This window comes from Narcine bancroftii, chromosome 8, assembly GCF_036971445.1.
Source record: "Narcine bancroftii isolate sNarBan1 chromosome 8, sNarBan1.hap1, whole genome shotgun sequence".
NCBI lineage: Eukaryota > Metazoa > Chordata > Chondrichthyes > Torpediniformes > Narcinidae > Narcine > Narcine bancroftii.
Window position 1 is genome coordinate 169776957 of NC_091476.1, and position 21427 is coordinate 169798383.

The 21427-nt window shown below is 41.1% G+C and overlaps 1 long non-coding RNA gene across 1 annotated transcript in view; it reads right to left on the reverse strand.

The window, feature by feature from the left end:
• The window catches only part of LOC138741943 (uncharacterized), a 54712-nt gene extending 47492 nt beyond the window's left edge, over positions 1–7220 (reverse strand). Inside the window, exon 1 of the long non-coding RNA XR_011343910.1 lies at positions 7139–7220. This is a non-coding gene — a long non-coding RNA (uncharacterized lncRNA). The remainder of the gene's footprint in view (positions 1–7138) is intronic.
• Positions 7221–21427: the final 14207 nt, after the last annotated feature.

Below are 21427 nucleotides of genomic sequence, written 5' to 3' on the forward strand. Positions count from 1 at the left end.
GCTTCCTCTCATGTTACTTTTAAACTTTTGCCCCTAACCCATAACTTATGATCCCTCGTTCCAATCTCACCTACCCTCAAGGGGTAAAGCCTATTCACATCTACTCTATCTATTCCCCTCAATTTTATATACCTCTTATCAAATCCCCCCTCAACCTTCTACGCTCCAATGAAAAGACCCAGTCTACTCAATCTTTCTTTGTACTGCAATCCAGACAACATTTAGTAAATATCCTCTGCACCCTCTCTACCTGATTGATATCCTTCCTATAATTTGGGGACACATCTCTTTTTTTTAAAAGGAAAAAAACACAATCACAATACAATAGCTTCATTCTGAGTTCCACTGAGCAACTTTCAATCAGTCTCTAAGGTGGTTTAACAGTCCTTGTAGATCTCGTATGTGTTTCCACTGGTGTATTGCTTGCATTTGCTGTGTTAGTATTTGTGTTTTTTTTCTGCGATCTCTCAACAACATGTTCCTTTTCTACATAATCTGGCCCGTTTTGTGTACTGACAGGTGACGGGTCACGACCATGGGTTGGAGCTTGTGGTCATAGATCCATGTGGTTCCTTCTCAGACATGTCCTTCCCTCTGTCTGGGTCTGGTAGGAATGTGGATCTATTTCCTCTTGGACATATCCTTGCGTGGGCCATGTGCCAGAATTGTGATGTTGGATTCACACTTGAACTCCAGGCTTCAGGACTGGTCGGCTTTTTGGAGTCTTGTCATGATGCTGTTTTACTTTCTCTTCCAATTGACCTTGTGTTGCTCCTTTAAGCGTTGACAGATTTTCATGCATTGGAGGGTTGGTCCGTATGCATCGACCCATCAGCATTTTGGCAGGAAAAGGCCATTCTGTAGTGGCGCGCTTCTGTAAATCATTAGACTTCTGTGGAAATCCTTTTGTCTATCATTTGTTTTGTTCGTGAGGCTCTTGACAGAACTCCAGACTTGGGTGATGTGGGCTTGAAGTTATATGTCAAAAGTATTGGCAAAAGACTCAAATTCACTGCTCGAAAATTGTGAAGCGCTGTCTGACACAACTTCACAAGGAACTGCATGCCTCGCAAACACATTTTTCCTGCTTTGCTGGATGTTGACTGCAGTGTTACTACCTCTGGGAAGCTTTATGACCCTTTCCTTTACAGTCAAACAAATGTACTCCCACTTTGAAATACGGCCTGTCTGGTACAGGTGTGGTGTAAGTGGTTCTGCTTGCTGCTTTGCTCTATCGTTGAGGCATATTTTGCGTGAATCAGTGGTCTGGCTTAGGTCTTGGTTCATTCTTGGCCAGTACATCACGTCTCAAGCTCTACGTTTACATTCTTCCTCACCAAGATACTTGGTGTATATTCTGGAGCATTTCCTTGTGTCGTAACACTGGAATTACAAATCTGTTCCCATATCTTTCAGAACTGGCAGTTCATCTCTGCTTGCCCAATAATCGCAAATACCCATTCAACAGTTATTCTGAGCTTCTGGCCATCCTTTCTGGTTTTTTTTTTGGTGGTCTTTCATTGTTTCATCTGTCTCTATTGCTTTCCTGATCTGCTCTGTTCTATCCTGGGATACTGGAAATGAGGTGACAACCATGCCAACATAGGCCTGTATCTCTGCATTAACCTCTTGGTCACTCTTTTCTTTCTTGTCAACTGCTTGAGATAATGCATCAACTGCAAACATGCATTTTCCTGGCATGTAGATGATTTTCACCGTTTATTTTTTGCAGCCTTATTGACATGTGCTGTACTCGCATGCGACTGTCATTCAGTGATTTGGATATAATTGAGACCAATGGTTTATGGTCTGCCTCGACTTCAAGGGCTTGTCCATAAATGTATTGATGGAACCTTTCACATGCATGAGGGTTGGCAAGAAGCTCTTTCTCTATCTGTACATAGTTGGCTTCTGCGCTTGATGCCCTTGATGCATAGGCCACATGTGGCCAAGTGTCATCATGCTGCTGCAGTAGTACAGCTCCAATGTCAGGTCAGGATGCATCAGCCGAGATCCTGGTGTGCCTACCCGGATCTTAAAATTTTAGTACAGGCTCTTCTGTAAGGACATTTTTTGAGTGCCTGGAAGCTCTCTTTTTGCTCATACAACTAGATCCACTCACTTTTCTACTCAAGGAATGACCTAAGTGGTGCTGACACAGTCGATAGATGAGGGATGAACTTAGCCAGGTAAGTCACCATTCCCAGGAAATTACTCACCTCCTCTTTGCTTTGGGGCCTCACAAAATTCTCAATAGCCGATGTCTCTCTTGGATCAAGTTTCATTCCCTCTTCAGATATGACATCTCCTATTAAGGTTGGTGTCTACACTAAACTCACATTTCTCTTTATTTAATTTCAAACAGACAATTGCGTGTCATGTGTAGCATTTGCCTTAGTAGCATATCATGTTCATTCTTGGTGGATCCCCTTAAAAATGATCTCATCCATCATGATCTCAACTCCAGGAATACTTTTAAAGATCATGTGGATGGTTTTATGGTAGATTTCTGGTGCATACAAGATCCCATATGGTAGCTGAAGAAAGCAGGATCTTCCTTGTGGAGTATTGAAAGTGCATAGTCTCAAAATTGCCTCATCAAGCTTCATCTGCCAAAACCCTGATGACATGTTGAGATTGCTAAACCACTTGGTAACTGCAAATTGAGATGTGATTTTCTCCTATGTCTGCAATTTAAAAAGCTCTCTCTTGATGACTTTATTGAGATCTCTTGGGTCCAGACATATGCGCAATATTCCACTTTTTGTTTGCACAGTCACCAGCGACCTGAACCAATCTGTAGGTTCCTCAACTTTCATCCATTCAATAGTTCTTGTTTAAGTTTGTCTCTGTGGAAATGGAACTTTCCTAAAAGCATGGACAATGGGAGCCATTTCTAATCTATGTGTTCACTCGGTAAATATCCAAGCCCCTCAAAGGCATTCACGTACTCTTCCATGAGTGTTGTGTGCTCATCTTTGATCTGTGAAGCCAATATGAAAACTCTTTTCACCAAGTCGAGCTCTTCACATGCACTTGGGCCTAATATTGGCTGTACTCTCTTTTCTGCAATCAGTAGCCATACCTTTAGATGCCACCCTTTGTGTTTGAAGGTCACCATACAGCCTCCTTTTACTGGAATGTTCTCTCCGGTGTAGCCTGTCACTTTTAATTTCATTGGATAAATCTTGCTCATTATGGTGAGGTTCTTGTAATCGCCCATAGATAATAGATTCACCTGGGCTCTAGTGCCGAGCTTAAATGGAATTACTGTCTCATTCACTGTCACTGGAATAATCCATTCCCTTTTAGTAGCAGCAGACTGAAGTGAATTCACAAAGAATTCTTTCATTTCTTCATCCACTGTGTGCACCTTTCTCTTGGTGGTCCCTGCTTTGCAGCACTTTGCAAAATGATTCTTCTTCCCACTTTTATTAAAGGACTTTCCATAGGCAGAACACATCTTTGGAATATGTCTACCTCTGCACCTGCTGCAGTTGTTGTTTGACCCTACCTCTTTCTTTGCTGTAGATTTGGGAAACTCCTGGCGCTCTGCTTTCACTGCATGCACTGTTGTGTCCATCCTGTGCAGCTCCTTTGCTTGTGTCCGTGTGGTCTCTGATGCCCTACAGATATTCACAGCCTTTTCCAGGGTCAAATCTTTTTCACACAACAGTTTTTCTCTAAGCCTGGGATTCTGCAAACTATCCTGTCTCTAATGAGTGATATGTTTCAAATCTCCCAAATTCGCAGGACTTATTCAATGTGTGAACCTCGGCTAAATATTGGTTGAAGCTCATAGCTTGTTTCTGGTCACAGGAGAAAAGCTTGAATCTTTCAAATGTGACATTTTTACATGGAACAAAATACTCCTCAAATTTTGTCATCAGATTGTCCAACATGCAAGCTGTCTCATCAATTTGAAAACCTGTTATAGATGTATAAGGCATCTTCACCCATCACATGTAGAAATTGAGATGTTTTCCATTTTTCATCAGTCTCTCCCACTCCACCACCCTCCTATAAATGTTTGAAGCATTTCCAATTATTGGTTAGATTGCCAGCAAACTGCATTGGTGTGGGAGGATGTGACTTGTCCATGACAGGAACTATTGTCTCATCTCACTTACTCAAATAGTTCTGACACAATGTTATAACCATATAACAATTACAGTACAGAAACAGCCATCTCGGCCCCCTAGTCCACACTGATTTAAGTGATCTCCTCTAGTCCCACCTACCTGCTCCCTGTCCATAACCCTCCAATCCCCTCACATCTCTAAAGTGACAAAATTGACCTTGTTGCAACCACCTCTTCCTTGAAGAAGAACAACCTTGCATGGTTTTAACACTTAAACCACTTTATTTTTCAAGCTGCTTTAACCAATAACACGCTCGATTTCAGTCATAGTCTTCTTTTGTTCCAGTGCCAACCACACTCATTGCCTACTGGGCAAGGGGGTCCTTTATTACGCGGGCATAATAACACAGTGCCAAGGGAACGATTGGTGGGAAGGGAGGAGTCATGGAGGAAGCAAAAGATGGAGAGGGGAGGAGAGGGGAATATATATATCTAGCTGTGGCATCATGTAGTAGGTAGTAGAGGTGGCAGAGAGGATATCTTGGACATGGAGACTGGTTCAGTGGTAGGTGAGGATAAGGGATCCTTTATTTCAGTGGAAGTAAGATTATTTCGTCACTTGAGTGTTTACTTCAATATTTAAATAACGTTGGACTGAATAGGGAGGGAATGTTTAGCGCAACTAGAGGCCACAAATACCAAGAACACCATGAAATTTAATTGGGAATTCATGAGAAAAAAAGTTTACCAAAGGAAAATGTGGAATTCTCTACTACAAAGGGGTGGCAATAGCTAACAGTAGGTTGGTTCAATTAATATTTAAGTGAGAAGAGACTCAGAGACTTGCACTGATATATGTGGATTGGGAATGATCCAAGGAGGCCAATACCAACATGGAGTAGCTGGGCTGAATGGCCTGTCCTGTACCATATCATGTACAACTTCCTCTAGACAAATTTTCTCAGTGGACAGAACCCAAATAGCAAATGTACCATAAGCTTCCTCTGAATATATGAACAACCACCCTGCCGGTGATATTCCACATGGCATCCAATGAAGACCAGGGCATTTGTGAGAGTAAAGTCGCATGACAATAGATGCTAGAAACTCTACACTCCATTAGATCAAGAACTAGGATCATTGTGCCACTTACAGAAAGGAGGAACAATGACAAATGCATTTATTTTTTTGCTATTGGTGACATGATTTACATTTTAAGCCTGAACATAGATTCTTAAAAAAAAAGAAAGTGATTGAAATATATTTATTGTTTAGCCAGGGAATTGAGAAGCCCAACAGAAATGCTGCAGCGTATCAGTTAAAAGACAGCAGAACTGTAACATCACATGTCCTGGAGAGTTTCAGATGGATGGTGACAGCTATAACATGATGAGCTGTTAGCTGTTTAGTTTAACAAAGCCACAAAGTGCCTTGTCGTTTCTCCTCTTGACACGAGACAAGCTTTGAACATAGTTTTAATCAATTGAGATTTGAAGGGAAAGACAAGTCATGCTCTAAATTCCACAGTGCTGGAAACACTCTGCTGCTACAAAGGTAGCGTGTGAACAACGACTAGAAAGACCTAAATATCAGGTGAGATTCTTTCTTTCCTGCGCACTCAAAAAAAAAGCAGTTAAAACTCCAACCTGGCCGAAGCTAATTCTGGCACGCAGGTCTGCAGAAAACACGTTCAGTGAATGAGAAAGATGAGTTATTGTCAGAGCTATGAGAGAAACTGGTAGCAAAGATCATCGACCCAAGTAAGACTCGCATTATATCAACATTTAATTTAGCTAACAAGACCGAATGAATTGTAAGCATGGCAACCACATTGAGGACAGAAAATGTAACATGGAGCGACAAGTGAAGTGTCTGAAAGAATTCATAATGGCTGTTGATTTGTTGAGGGAGAACAAAATTCAAATATTAACAAAATAATTTTAATTAATTTTTAAAAAAATTATCAATAGAGCAGGCTCTACGAGCCTGCACTGCCCAATTAACTCAATGAACCGACAAACCTCGTATGGATTTTTGGAGGGAGAGAGGAAACTGAAGTACCCAGAGGAAACCCATGCAGACATGAGAACAAACAAATCCTTACAGGCAGTACTGATTTCGAACGCAGGTTGCTGGCACGCAATCGCATTGTGCCAACCCCTTATGCTAACAATGTCACCCACAAATACTGTAGATTAAATTCAAGTTCTTCATCAGTTTGTTAATATCCAGCTAGAGAAATATAAAAGCATCACCATTCAGTGAGAACGTATGCCCCCATGAAGTTTAAGTTTCCTCCACAGATGCTCTGGTGGTGTGGGGTGTACCACAAGAAATGGTGATCTGTCATCTTCCCCAAAGTTGGCACCATACATGGAGTCTCATTGACAACAATAGCCTCTTTTTTTTTTTCCATTGTTTACTTTTCTGCCAATCAATGGACATATGAAGCCAGAGTTTTCCATTAGTAATGCAGCAGTGCTTGGAGTGAATGTGTTTGAAATGAATGAATGATACCTTCTTTCCTGCTCACAGTGGCAGTCTTGTGAGGAATACAAGTGCCAGGCTATCCATTTTGGAATTTAGCTGGGATTAATCCAGCCACTTTAATCCATAAACACTCCTGTGAGAATGTACTCAGCCACCATCACACATTCAAATGTCATCTGGCTTCAAATGAAGATATATTTAAACTTTATACATTGCATCAAATAGACGGCTTCAATAACAACAAGTGCAAGGCACCCTTCTTCATTTCATACATTTTCTAAACCCCAATATTTGAGATGTCACAATGGTTTTGTTTACTCACTTCTGCCTTCAGTCATTTCCTGCCTCTTACACCACGTGCAGAGAAGCCTTCGCAACCCTCTCTCAGCCAGCACTGCCAGCCCTGATGTCATTCAGCCTCTCCTGGCCACATCCTATCCCAGCCATGTTCTCCTCATCCCCGCCATCCCTTTATTGCCACCCAAAACAGTTGATTTTGAACGTTTTCCCAAACTGATGAAAGATCATCAAGTTGAAACATTAACTCAGCCTGGGCTGAATACTTACAAAATTTTCTAATTCAGATTCTGAGCTTTTGGAGTTTTTTTTCCTTTTGATCTCTGGATCATTGCTCTTTGCTGAGTTCTGGTACACAAATGACCGTGTGTGCAACAAATCTTGGCTCCATGAACACAGGACACCCACACATTTGCAGCATGAAATAACAAATGCAACAGAAACAATTCCAGACTTCACTGATTATAGTTAAATATTACCAAGGGAATATTTTAGAAAATCAATTATACCATTCCCTTAATCGCTTGATGAAGTGACTGACTCACACACCCAGCCATCCTCCGTAACTACAGCGATAATAAAAAAATATGTAGAGAATCATTCATCTTATTTCCAGAGAGGTAAAACAAAGGAAATAAGGGAGGGACAAGTGAAAACAGACTTGAACATATGGGAGAAAGCTTCCAAGCAGCCAAGACGGAATAAATATATTTTGAGAGAAGTCGTACGGGGCATAATACTAAAAGCAAGTTTATAATAAACAGCAGAAAAAATTAAACAGGTTTCCTGTAAGTATGAAGTTGCAATTTTCAAAACAAAAATATCACACTGAACCATAAAAGTGAATGCACTTGTGTTTTGTTGAATAGAAAAATACTTCCATTTATTAAAAACCTTTTACAACCAAGAATATCCCAAAGCAGAGTATACCTTCCGATAATACTCACCATTGTAAAATGGGATGCTTAACAATCAATTTTCACTCAGCATCCCCCCTAAATATTGAGATGATGACGTGTAATTATGTTCAAATATGTATGGGAGTTAACATACATCAAGATTGTGAAAGACCAAACACATGCATCAGAGGACCTCTCCTGGAGCCAGCACATAGAAGCAGCCATGAAAGAGCCACACTGTATACCTCTGCGTTATTAGAAGTCTGAGGAGATTTGGCAAGTCATCAAAGACTCTATCAAATCTCGGCTGAAAGTGGCAAATAAACCTAGTCAATCCTTGGGCACTGCCCCCCCCCCCCCACCCCATCCACTGAAAGAATGCCCTTAAGAGGCCAAACAACATTTCTTCTCACTGTTCCTTTCAGACATGGCTCTTGAAACTCCCCCTACTACTGTAGCCATAAACTAACCCAAGACCAGCAAAAATTTGTTGGTACTGTTAAAATTTCACTATTTTTTTCTTGTTTAAACACCATATTAGGTAAATGATAGTTATTTACCCATTCAGAGCCAGCTCTTCAGCGCTTGACGTCCTGTTTTGCGGAAACTGCCAAAATGTTTGGCCTGGAAGTCAGCCTGAAGAAAACTGAGGTCCTCCATCAGCCAGCTCCCCACCATGACTACCAGCACCCCCCCACATCTCCATCGGGCACATAAAACTCAAATCGGTCAACCAGTTTACCTATCTCGGCTGCATCATTTCATCGGATGCAAGGATCGACAACGAGATAGACAACAGACTCGCCAAGGCAAATAGCGCCTTTGGAAGAATACACAAAAGAGCCTGGAAAAACAACCAACTGAAAAACCTCACAAAGATTAGCGTATACAGTGCCGTTGTCATACCCACACTCCTGTTCAGCTCCGAATCATGGGTCCTTTACCGGCATCACCTACGGCTCCTAGAACGCTTCCACCAGCGTTGTCTCCGCTCCATCCTCAACATTCATTGGAGCGACTTCATCTCCAACATCGAAGTACTCGAGATGGCAGATGCCGACAGCATCGAATCCACGCTGCTGAAGATCGTACTGCGCTGGGTAGGTCATGTCTCCAGAATGGAGGACCATCGCCTTCCCAAGATCGTGTTATATGGCGAGATCTCCACTAGCCACTGTGACAGAGGTGCACCAAAGAAGAGGTACAAGGACTGCTTAAAGAAATCTCTTGGTGCCGGCCACATTGACCACTGCCAGTGGGCTGATATCGCCTCAAACCGTGCATCTTGGCGCCTCACAGTTCGGCGGGCAGCAACCTCCTTAGAAGAAGACTGCAGAGCCCACCTCACTGACAAAAGACAAAAGAGGAAAAACCCAACATCCAACCCCAACCCACCAATTTTCCCCTGCAACCGCTGCAACCGTGTCTGCCTGTCCTGCATCGGACTAGTCAGCCACAAACGAGCCTGCAGCTGACGTGGACATTACCCCTCCATAAATCTTCATCCGTGAAGCCAAGCCAAAGAAGACCTTTTGATATTACTTCTCTCTTCTGTCTTGAATTTGTGGTCATTTGAATTTTTATGACTGTAGATGGTCTATCTGACCTACACATTTGACTGCAGGAAGTAAGAATTTCATTGCATCTGTACATTTTAGTTTTGCACGTGACAATTAATTGAACACTGAAATTTAGAGCAACTTTTCTTCATCTTGCTTCATCAAACTATTTTTAAAAGTAAAAACATAAATGTATATCATGGACATATTATATGTAATGTACACATCTACTTTCATGTACTTATATCATTTTTTCTACAAAAGAAAGGTTTACTGCTTCTTTGATAAGCTGAGTCCCATGAGAAGGAGGAATAAGGATTGAGCCAGAGGAAGATTGAATGCAAACGTCCAACGCAAAAACTCTCAAAATGATCTCCAGTATGGATTCTGTTTGGAAACTTAAATGTGCTTATCATGTAACTCTGTCACATTGAGCGTGAATTGCATGGCAATTCCAGACCTTACTAAAAGGAGCCTCACTCTTGGAGAGAATGCCATTTTAATGAAATGGAATGCAAGCTTTATCGCTGAATTCACATGGGAAACACAATTACACCATCAATGAAGTCTTGCCCACTGTCCTGTTTGAGTCATATTCCACAAGTTCATGCTTCACCAAAATGAAACAAATTAATCTTTTTAAATGACAACATCTGATAAATTCAAGCTACAAAAGTATTTGAATAAAAATTAAATTCCCGTGACATTACTTTGGGCCAAAAAACATGTTTCCTGCTCTCCGTTGCTGTTCTCTCTGTACTCTTTTCATATGCATGGCCAATTTCTGTCTGGCTAAGGGCTAAGGCTTGGAATGTTAGTTACCCTTTACTTCCTATGGATGTGGCATGGCCTGTTGAGTTTCTCCAGTACATTTGTATATTGCAGTTTTTGTCTTCCATTCTTATTTGCCTCTTTTCTGCTCCTGGCCTGCCGCACTGGTCCTCTGTCAAGCTTCACTTACTATACCCACTTTAATTTAAATTATTTACAACCCAGAAGAAACCGATTCAGGGCATAGAAACACGTGCCGTTTAACTACTCTACCAAATCTGTTCGCTTTTGGAGGGTGGGACAAAACCAGAGCAACCGGGGAAAACTCACACAGGACACAGGTAGAACACACAAACACCAGATTGGAACCCAGGTTGCTGGTGCCACAATAACAGTGCACTAACCATGTCAGCCACTTTTCAATTCTCCCCATCTCCTCCACTCATTTTGTTTCCGCGCCATTTGCTTTTCCTACATTCTTGCATAATATTTCCTTTGGACCATGATCTGTATTTTCCGAATGCCTCTTCCACTAGCTGCAAAATGTAACAAAACTGCCACCGTGATGTGTTGGTAGGATTCTCGAACGGTGCAAACATTGAGAGTGGGAGTAAAATTGAAGATTGGGAGGAAACTGGTTGGTTAAAAGGAGATGAGTGATGGGCAATTCTGAGTTATGCACTAGAAACAAGTGAAGGAAACGTTGCGGAAAAGGAATCGTGGAAAATAGAACATAAATTTGCATGGATTATGAATGATTCTGATTAATTATTTAGTATATTCATGAACAAATCTGTTATTTAATGTGCTGTTTATATTTTAACTCATTGCACTGTTTACTTCATCACTTAATGTAGCCTTGTGCTACAAATTATTGCACATCGCAACTTATCCAACAAATTAATTTTATAATTTGTTACTATATACTTATTTTATCTTTTTTTTAGAATATTTTACATTATTCATTTTCTAATTTATTATTCTGCATGTTTAAACATTCATTTAACGGACCAGGTTAAATTTTAATCTACACTATAAAATAAATAATCAGAAAGAGTGAAACTGATTAACTTCCCTTCCTTGATTTGTATATCAATGCCCCAGACATTCAAACACAGTATCTTAATTAATGGTTTCAAGAGGCACAGTTAGTATAGAGGTTGGTTCAATGCTATTATAGTGCGAGGACCCAGGTCAAATCTGGTGCTGTCTGCAAGGAGTTTGCATGTTCTCCCTTGGTCTGCATAGGTTTTCTCCGGATGCTCCAGTTTCTTCCCACCCTTCAAACATATGGGAGTTAAAGAGTAATTGGGGTGTTTGGGTGGCATGAGCTAGTAGACTCATGGGCCAGAATGGCCTGTTACCATGCTGTATTTCCATGTTTTTTTAAATTAAATTTAAACATTTACAAAGTTTTTAAAATTAATTTAAATCTAAAAAAAGTTACAATTTAAACTGTTAGCCAAATTCACTGTACTTTATTGTGAAGTGCGGCAGGTAAAAAAAAACTTAATGACTAGTAAACTGGGTCTCATTAAAATTTCCTGTCTGATTTTTTAATCCTGTCCCCCAAACAAGTGAAAATTGTTTTAGGTCTTTATTTAGTGACCTCAGTGAACCCTTTTAAGGGGGTAATGGTTAGAAGTGGACCATGCACTTAGCTGGGGGTTGCTGGAGACTGCTGTCGGGAGATCGGCGCTGGGCTCCGGGCTGCTGGAGACAGGCTCGAAAATGGCCGGAGGGGTACCAAGTATTGGAACCGGGATGCGAGGGGGTGCTGAAGGCACTGACGGGTTCCTGGCTGTGTTAAAGGTTCGGATCTGGAGCTCGGGTTGCCAATGGCTTGGACTGAAGGCAGCGGGGGCTGTGGAGGCGCTGGAGGCAAATCTTCGGACACTGGAGGGACTCTCTTTTGCTTTTCTCTCTCTCTCTCTCTCTCTCTCTCTCTCTCTCTCCCTCTGACCGTAAGTCTGGCTGTACGTCTGACTGTAAGAGGTGCTAAAAAAGGCAATTCCTGCAGGTGGCAAATCTGTCGGCTTCAGCCAGTGAAAAAAATTAACGTTGTAGAACTATGATAACAATAAATTGAATCTTGAATCTTAGTCACATATTGATCTACCTGAAAAGGTTTTGGCATTCAGTTCAAAATGTGCTTATTCTCATTTGAATTAGCATTATTTATCCTCAATTAGAATGGCTTTGGAATTTGACTTAACCTTGCCGATACCTTTTTTAAGCAGGGGCATTTTTATACAGATCTATGGCGTATTATATAGAAATATTGCTAATTGCATTAAAATCTATTGGACTGCACTTTCATTTGGTTAATTCACCTTCTGTGTATCCACTTTTTCCATACATTCTGATTAAGTTTGTTCATAGCTTGACAGCAAAGTTATTCAGATATTCATCTACGTAATACTGTTTGGCCTGGAATAAGGTAGAAGATTATTTTACACATGTGGCGATGATCATTTTGTCAAGTGCCTGCCACTTCAAAATTCAGCAGGCCCTGGGGCCCACAATACAAGTTGCTACATGACAGCTCTTAAATAATTTATTTTGCACTGCACATCAAGGACTATACTGGACAAGGTCATGACTAGTATTCTGGGTGTGGGTGGGGGGGGGGGTCATGTGGGTTCTGGGTGAGACATTGTGGTGGGGGCTGAAAGTGAAATGAAGGATTTTTTTGATGATTCCAGAGATTTCATGTCTTTGGTCACTGTTTTAGACAGAGACAGCTATGGTTCTGATGGAGAGAAGCTGTAGAATATTTAGTGGTGGGAATGGTGGTTTAGGTTCAGGTTCAGGGTTGGGGTGAAGGACATTGACGTCGGGGTTTAGACGGATGGGAGTGAAATCAGTTGGCCCCACAAGGAGCATGAGGCAGGGAATGGTGCGATGTTATAGCCATCCAGAGTTGAATTGTGTTATTTGTGCAGGGGCGATTTGAAACGGATAAAGCCCTCATGAATGTCAAGAGTTACCCAATTTGGTTGGAGAAGCATTGCAATGATATTAAACCCTAAAAGTCACCAATTTTCATACACTGAAGCCAAATGTTGTCTCAGAATTTTTAAAGCTCTTTTTTCATGCTTCAGTGAGGTTTTAAAGTGAGATGGTCTACACTGGCATTTCACTTCATGTTGTTGATGTCTATTAGTTTATTATTTCATTGGCACTAAAGTGGTGGAATGTCATTGATAACCCAATCCCACAGGCAAAGCATTCTCTGCTGTCCTCGTCATTCTTGTGCAGGGCTATCTGAATATCCTTGTGAATATCATGTAAGCCGAATAGAGCATTACATTAACAATTATGTGGAAAATCCAGCTCGAAGAATTGCAGCCAAAGCCAAGCCGATACCCACTGTGATACTACAGATCTATCTCCAATGTATATAGTGTATATAGTTACAGTATCTAGACTGTGCTTACAGCGATTGGCTGAGAGCTAAGCCACGCCTACTGTCTGGGCCTTAAAGGGTTGTGTCCCTAGCCAGGTCGGATCATTCCGGACTGGTCGGCCACCTGTGAAGAGCTCCTGTCTTTTGCTAATAAAAGCCTTGGTTTGGATCAACAAGTCTGATTCTTTCAACGAGCTCTACACCCACACATTAACTTTCTTAAATACAAAGGATTGATATGTAATGACAGTCAGATTATTGGAGTACTTGCTCAAAAGAGGTAAAACTGAACAATGAAGATTTTTCTTCCGGAACACCTTTCGATGTATTTTATGGATTTTGGCTGCTGGTCATGAAAATTGACTTAAAAGTTTCTTATCATGTACCGCTTGTTTAGAAACAACCTATTTTTGTGAAATCCTGTCACATTTTAAGTCTACTTCATGGATACAAAACTGGGAAGTGCAAAATATCATTTAAAATTCATTTTCTTCATTCACACTGGGCTTTTTTCCTGCTGATCTTGGTGCAGTCAGTGACGAACATGGTGAAAGGTTTCGCCAGGACATTGCAAAAGCGGTGTCAGGGCAACTGGAATCTATCACTGCCGGCCGACTATTGTTGGACACTGACACGAGAGGCATCTGAAGCTGCGTTCAAATGAATATCAGTGGCAAAACATTTTTAGGTCAGTCGAACTAACACAATGTGTCAGCGTCATTAATTTAATGTTTCTCCAACTTCCTACGTGATACAGCAAATCTAAAATTATCTTTGTGTTCTGCTTGAAGGTGGCTATTATAATCACCAATGTATTTTTTCAGGAAACAAACCTGTTGAAAAAAATTGTTGTCCAGTGTAATCAAAGACAAGATTGAACTGGCACATTGCTTGTGAAGAATCCGTTTTTACAGTTTAAAAGGCAAGACGATTGTACTGACATTTTCAACAGCAATTTTTGCTGCTCAGATATTTTTGATCTGTGTTGTGATCACAACATCATATATACATCTTTCTTTATCGATTTCAATTTGAAAACAGAGAAACTCAATTTTACACATAGCTGTCACATGGAATGATCATTTTGTCACACAGCAAAATGTTTCCCCCACTGAAACTTTCTAATGCATTTAATGCGTAGAATTTGGAGAGGCAGGTTTGTCCATTGAGGTTACTGAAGAATGCATCAGGCACAACTCGATGGTAGTGAGAAACATTTTTTTTCTGAGATGGGAAAGACGCATTCACACTAATAAAATAACGTAAATCTAAAGTAGGTCAGGCAGAATCTGCAAAGAGAAAAGCAGAGTTTCACCCATGAAAGAGAATGAACCTGAAACATTATTACAGTTTCTCTCATGACTCCATACTTTCTGATCTGCTGAGAAGGTTTCCCCCCTCCCCCAGTATTTTCTGTTCAAACAGTAAAACTCAAGGGTTTGGTGATGACCATAAGATAATTGGATATTTATTTATTTATTAATGCATTTGAATTCTTTAAATTTGTGTCTGTTCAGATGTTGTGCAATATGGTAAGAGATTGTACAGTGAACCAGGCAAGCTGAAAGGGAGTGTGGAAGTTGGAGCCAAGAGAGCTGTCAGGGACCACAGAAAACAAGAGTCCTTGTGGGTCTGGGTAAGATAAAAGGAAGTGCAGGGACAAGGGCCTCAGTGAATCGGAAGGCAATGAAGAAACCTCTCCTCAAGTGAGTGGAGATAGAATGTGAGGACTTGGCCAAATAGTGAGTTGGCAGATTATCAGAATTTCAGCGTACATCAGACCACCACCACCACCACAGTGTGTCCACAATAGTTATGGAAACTTTTTTCTGATTGAGGTGCAAGCCACATCATTTTAAAAGAGGAAGAATTTGATGACTCTTACAAGTTGATGGAATTTGAAGTTCAAGAGTGGGACAAATAGGATCCATCCACATCAATTAAACTTCTTAATACACTTCTGACATAGCTCTCTGCTTCCAAAATGACTGGAAGGCGCAATACACAAGGGCTGGAGAAACCCACAGGTCGCACGGTATCCATGGTATGTAAGAGACAGCTGTTGTTTCAGGCCTGAGCCCTTCAGCAGAAATGTGGAAAAGCAGGCAGATGCCTGAATAAAAAGCTGTGGGGGTGGGGGGGGCGGGGGTAAGAAGTGGAAGCCCAGGCTAACAGGTAAGAGGAAATAAGTGGGTTGTAGAAAAGAGAACAAAGCTGAGAAATGATAGTGGGAGAGGGCAGAGGGCTAAGAGGGAGAGCTCACTGCTGGGAAAAGGGATGTGGAGCTGGAGGGGTAGGGAAAGAGATGGCAAGGGCAGCACAGCATTTGGTGCTTTTACCTTACAGCTCCAGCGACCCGGTTCCATTCCAATCTCTGCGGCAGTCTGTAAGGAATTGTTCACAATCCCCCTCTGACTGCATGGCCTTTCTCACATCCCCAAAGACCGACTCTGCTGAGATAAAATTCTGTAAATTGTTCCTTAACAGAGGCAAGTAGCTAAGCAGAATCAAAGGGGAAGAGAACTAACTAATGCAAGACTTCTTAGGGCTACAGGCGGTTGAAAGTCCTCTTCTCTGACTGTTTTGAGGCCACAAACTATTTCAGGGAGGTGGCCACCTACAACAGTCATGTAAATATCAATGAATACATGCAATCAGTGACTGGCTATATCAACAAGTGCATTGAGGATGTCACTAAGATCAAACACTTTACACCCAAGGCTAGCGGAGTTTTAGGAATCTAATGACAGGCCTTCAGGACAGGAGAGACGTTGGCACTAAGAACAGCCGGGGCTGAACTCTCCTTTGCAATCTGGAAGGCAAAGCAAGGGTTCATAGAGAAGATCCACAGACAGCTGTAGACATGAGGAGCATGTGACAAGGGATGAAGACCATAATGGATCACACGACAACTTTGCGAGGTAAGACAACAGTGCCTCCCTTCCAGACAGACTGAAGATCTTCCTTGTGTGGTTCAATGAGAAGAAAAAGCTGATGCTCAAGAAACTTCCGTCTCCCCCTGAGGAATGGGCTCCCTGTACATCCACTGCCGACTTGAGGAGATCATGATCCAAGGTGAATCCACACAAGGCAAAGGGAGCAGACAACATATTTGGTAGGTACTGAAGAACTAAACAGGCTAACTGACAGAGGTCCTTATGGGCATATTCAACATGTCAATGCAGCAGACCATTGTCCCTGCTGATTTCAAGACAGTGACTACCATCCTGGTACCAACGTGGGTGCAAAACTACATGATCCTTTTAGAACAACAAGTTCTCTTCCAGACAATCTGCGGCTCCAATAAGATCTTTCATCTGTTGCCTTTTTGTAAACAACAATCCAATAGAGAAGTCTCTTGAGCACTCTTCAGAGCTCTTGCAAAAGCTGTGGAGCCAATATGTCTAGAATTAGCAGAGCTCCTGTGTTTCAAATAAGATCTGTTTTAAAGTGTTTTTATGTAACCTACTCTAATAAACCTTTCCCAAAACATTTCTATATACTCTGTCACAAGAAGATGTGTTTGCTTGCCCTCAGCACCCTCTCAAATTCCGGTTCCAATACCTGATACCCATGAGCCAGTCTCCAGCAGCCTGTGTGACTCGGTGTTAGTTCACAAAAGGTGAATAAATAGGGAGAGCACCAACTAATAGGAGATTGCCAGCATATTGAAGCAAGAGGTGGAGTGACCAACAGTGGCCAATTACGGCTGAGGCTGTGACCATAGGCATTCTTTGAAGCTTTGAAGGTGACCGTGTTTCAGCTTAATCCTCCTTCCCACATCCTATCTCCTCTTCAGCTTCTACTCTCCTCTCATGCATCATTACAGATGGCGCAAAGGTGTTCCTCTCGCATCTTCTACTGCTCCTCACCCCAGCTCACTGCAACATAACCTTGCAGTTATTGCTCAGGCACCAAAGAATGGCAAGCAGATAGGGAAGTAGAGCAACCTCAAGAAAGTCACATTCACGCACTCAGCCCCCAGCTGACTCCACCATTTAGAGATGAGCATTGAGGTGGGATTTGCCTGAAATGGAATGTGAAACCATGGCACGGGAAGGGGTCAGCAATCCAGAGGGAAAAGTATGCAGGCTCTGTTGCAGAATTCTCAGTTTGAATCATGGTTTATGTGTAAAAGTCAAATGATTGGACACCATGAAATTACTGCGGCATTAATAAAACTTGCCAGAAATGTTTTGGGTAGTGTTAGAAGGCACAGAGGTGACTTGTGGCAATTTGCCATAGGGGTATGCAGCCAAATCATAGAAATGGTCATCAGCTGTTCACACATGCGAGTATCCAATTATCACGCAGGGTCGTTAGATGGCATTATACCTTCCCCCTCCCCTCTCTTTGCGGCAAAAGCAGCTACCACGTAATAACTGTGTTCAAATGCGTGCCATGCAGAGCAGTGTGCTCTCGTGAAGTGGAGACTGCTGCAAATCATTGCATTAATGACAGAGTGAAAAGGTGCTCATGGGGTTTCACATTTATCTAGTCACCTGCTTTTTTAAATTCCCAAGACTGCAAGACTCTGGTCAGATTAGAAGTAAGAGCTCTAAAGAGTGAAAGTCACTCATTCACTTCTCAATGGTTGCCTTCCTCCTGTCATCAATACTTCTCTGGCAGCCATTTTCTATTCCTCTTCAATTTGCTAGTCCAGTCAATTGGAGCTTCTGCCAAGATGGAGCCATCTCAACCTTGGACTTCAGTTTCTTGGTCTTCCTCTCTAACCAGTTGCAAACCCATCCAGAAGACCAGAAGTCTTCCTGCAACCACAAAGAAATTGTTCTGTCTAATGTAGAACAAGGAAAAACAACAGCGTGGGCAGATACATGGGCAGGAGGGGTATGGAGGGCTATGGTCCAGATCAGTGGGACTTGGCATAGACTAGAGGGGTTAATGGATATTTTTCTGTGCTATAACGTTTTACGGTTTATGATTCCTGCTCGGAACATCCTCTGACCTTTCACTTAAATCATGATTCATGACGGAAATGCTTACCTAATGCATGCATGTCAAAGAGCAACTATTTGCACAGAAGCTCTCAAGACAAAATCTCATATGTTTGGATGAACTTTTGTCACATAGAAAGCATTTATGGAATCACTGCAATAGGTCACATGAAATGAATCACAAGTTTGCCTCTAAGCAGTTGAGGTTGAAGGGTTTTCAACAGGTAAACAGAAGTTCAGTTTTGCAAAACGAATGGAAGGCAGTAATTGGAGCGACGAATCTCATGATTTGTCTGTTCTGCATACAAAATTGAACAGTATACTCACTTATGTGATTCTCTCTAATATATGTAAATGCACTTTGAATGTAATTTTGGATCCACTAAGGGCAGCGTCAAAACAATGGCTCTAATGTTTCCAGATTTTTCTCGAACTTTCCCATAATCTCCATTATTGTCAGTCTAAATAAATGCTGGTGGATACCTGACCTACCAATCAGCTGGCTTTAGATAACTTATCTGTGGATAATTGATAGAGAATGGGGAAAAATGATTTACCTTGATGCAATAAAACGAGTTAGATATACAAAGTATTTCAATGTGTAAGCATTTGAATGCATAATTCCCTTGTACTCTTAAGTCTGTACATAGTGGCCCCCACGGCCACCGTCCGAGAGGTTAAGTTAGAAGGGATGCTCCATTGTTTTTACAAACGTTGTTTATTCAATATTTACATTTAAAGTGTACATCAAGAGGGGCAGAAAAAAATCCCTTTGCAATGAGGCACAGCAAAAAAAAAATCAGGGAATCTTTGATGTATTCATAATTGCAAAGCTTAATTCATAAGACACATTTACAAATTGATTGCAAAGTAGACTATTATCAGTACGCTGAGAGCTACTGGAGCAGAAAATGAACAGCCTTCAAAAAGCAGCCTCAAAGGAAAATTGGGAAATTCATTTATTAGTGGGTTGAGTAGACCCAGAGAAGGTAGAATTCTGTTTTCTTATTTTGTACTCAAGAAGTTTTATTTGAACTAAATTAATGATGCAACAGTTGTTCAAAATGACTCCCTTTCTGATGATCAGATTCTGGAAGGATGGACTGTCAGGTGATGGAGATCTCTCCCCTCTATTTTATGAAGCCACACAGGAGGCAAGCCCTCTCTCAGCAAACAAAGCCTTTTGGGAGAATGTGAGAATGATGTAAGTGACAGATTTGGCAGCTGCCTTGTGCAATCAGTGAATGCATAACCTCATATCTCCAGTACAGAAACTGTGACCCAAAGACTACAATTACCTAAATATATTACTTGTTGCAATAGGGCAGTGATTTTTCAAATAGATTCTTTTTACCCTGCATGTTATGGGTAGAAAGCAATGTTCCTGCTGACAAATATATTGCATTTATTAAATGATGGTAATTTTCCATGCTTGAGTAAAGATTGGGCAGGTGAACAAAGATGCAAGATTAATGTATTCCACTCAACTTTTCCCACCCAGCACTTAGCATGGCCATTTATCATCTATGCTCACACAACCAATGGTAATGTAAACAACAAAAGTGATTCGTACAAGATTATGCTAAACTTGATGTAATATGACTGAGAATCAACTCTATTCTCTGTATAATGTACGCATCTACCTATAGAACCGTATGAACATTACAAATAACATGTTAGATTGCACGTTAGTGCACATCTGTGTTGGAAGCACTGTTTGGAGCACGTGGAAATTTTAAATGGAAAATAAGGTAAATAACATGAATTTAGTTTATACATTAATGTCCTATATCTCATCCAACTTTGCCAAAGGAAACAAAAAAGAAATTTTCCAAAAAACATTATACCTTTCAGATATATATCTGGCTTCATGATATGGGATAATTCAACCCTATGAAGGATGAGCTGAAAATAAAATGGAAACACATTCAGAGAGAGAATGGGGAATGTAAATTATTTGATGTGCCAAACTAGGCACAATTTAATAGTGTCCTAAAACAGATTTTATCTTTTTTATTTTTGGATTGCCAATATAACCATAAGGTGATTTTTGTTTTTAAAATCCTGGTGCCATATCATGGTGCTAAAACAACCACCCACCTTTGAGGGCAAGGTCAATCATTTGAAACTGGTGTAAGACTTGCTGCTTTAAATCTTTTATGATTGTGAGGAATTGAAGGAGCCTTGTCGCCACCGTCAATATCCACCATTAATAAGTCTTTGCTGATTGATTAGAAGTTGCAGAGATTGAGAAATGTCATCTGACAGTTCCGCAGGGAAGAAATTAAAGAGAAAACAATTGATTTCAAGTTTAGAAAGTTTCATTGGTGCAACTTAGCACCATACTGGTAAAACTTTACAATACAGAAACCCTGAAGATTGGGAATCAGGGATGACATTTTAAAATTCGTTCCCAAAATTGGGGTGCCATTGGAAAGAACTTATTACTGTGAAATTGTGGGAATTCTTGAGGATTGATATAATGAATGGTTTGTACCACCACAGAGAGTAATGAAGACACAGTAAATTAAAGTTCTGCAACACAAAAAACAGGCACCCTTGGCCAATTTTGTTCACTCCAATCAAGTTAGTCCCATTTGCCTGCTTTCAGCACAAGTCTCTCTAAACAAATGGGTCTCCATCTTTTTCTTCCCACTCACATCCCAGTTTAAGTTATCCCTCTGCCATCGGTGCTCTGTGATTAGTAAGGAATTGCTTAAGGTGGGATGTGGGTGGAAAGAAAAAGTGTGAAAACCACTGTTTTATTCGTACCTCATTGACTCGTTATGTGCACGGTTTCAGAATTCCAAAGGAAATGGGCCAATGACAACTTTTCTCAAACAAACTATTTCAGTAACAATTGGGTTTCGAGCAGTGATTCTCAACCTTCCCTTTCCACCCACATCCCACCTTAAGCAATCCCTTACTAATCACAGAGCACTGACAGCATAGGGATTACTTAAAGT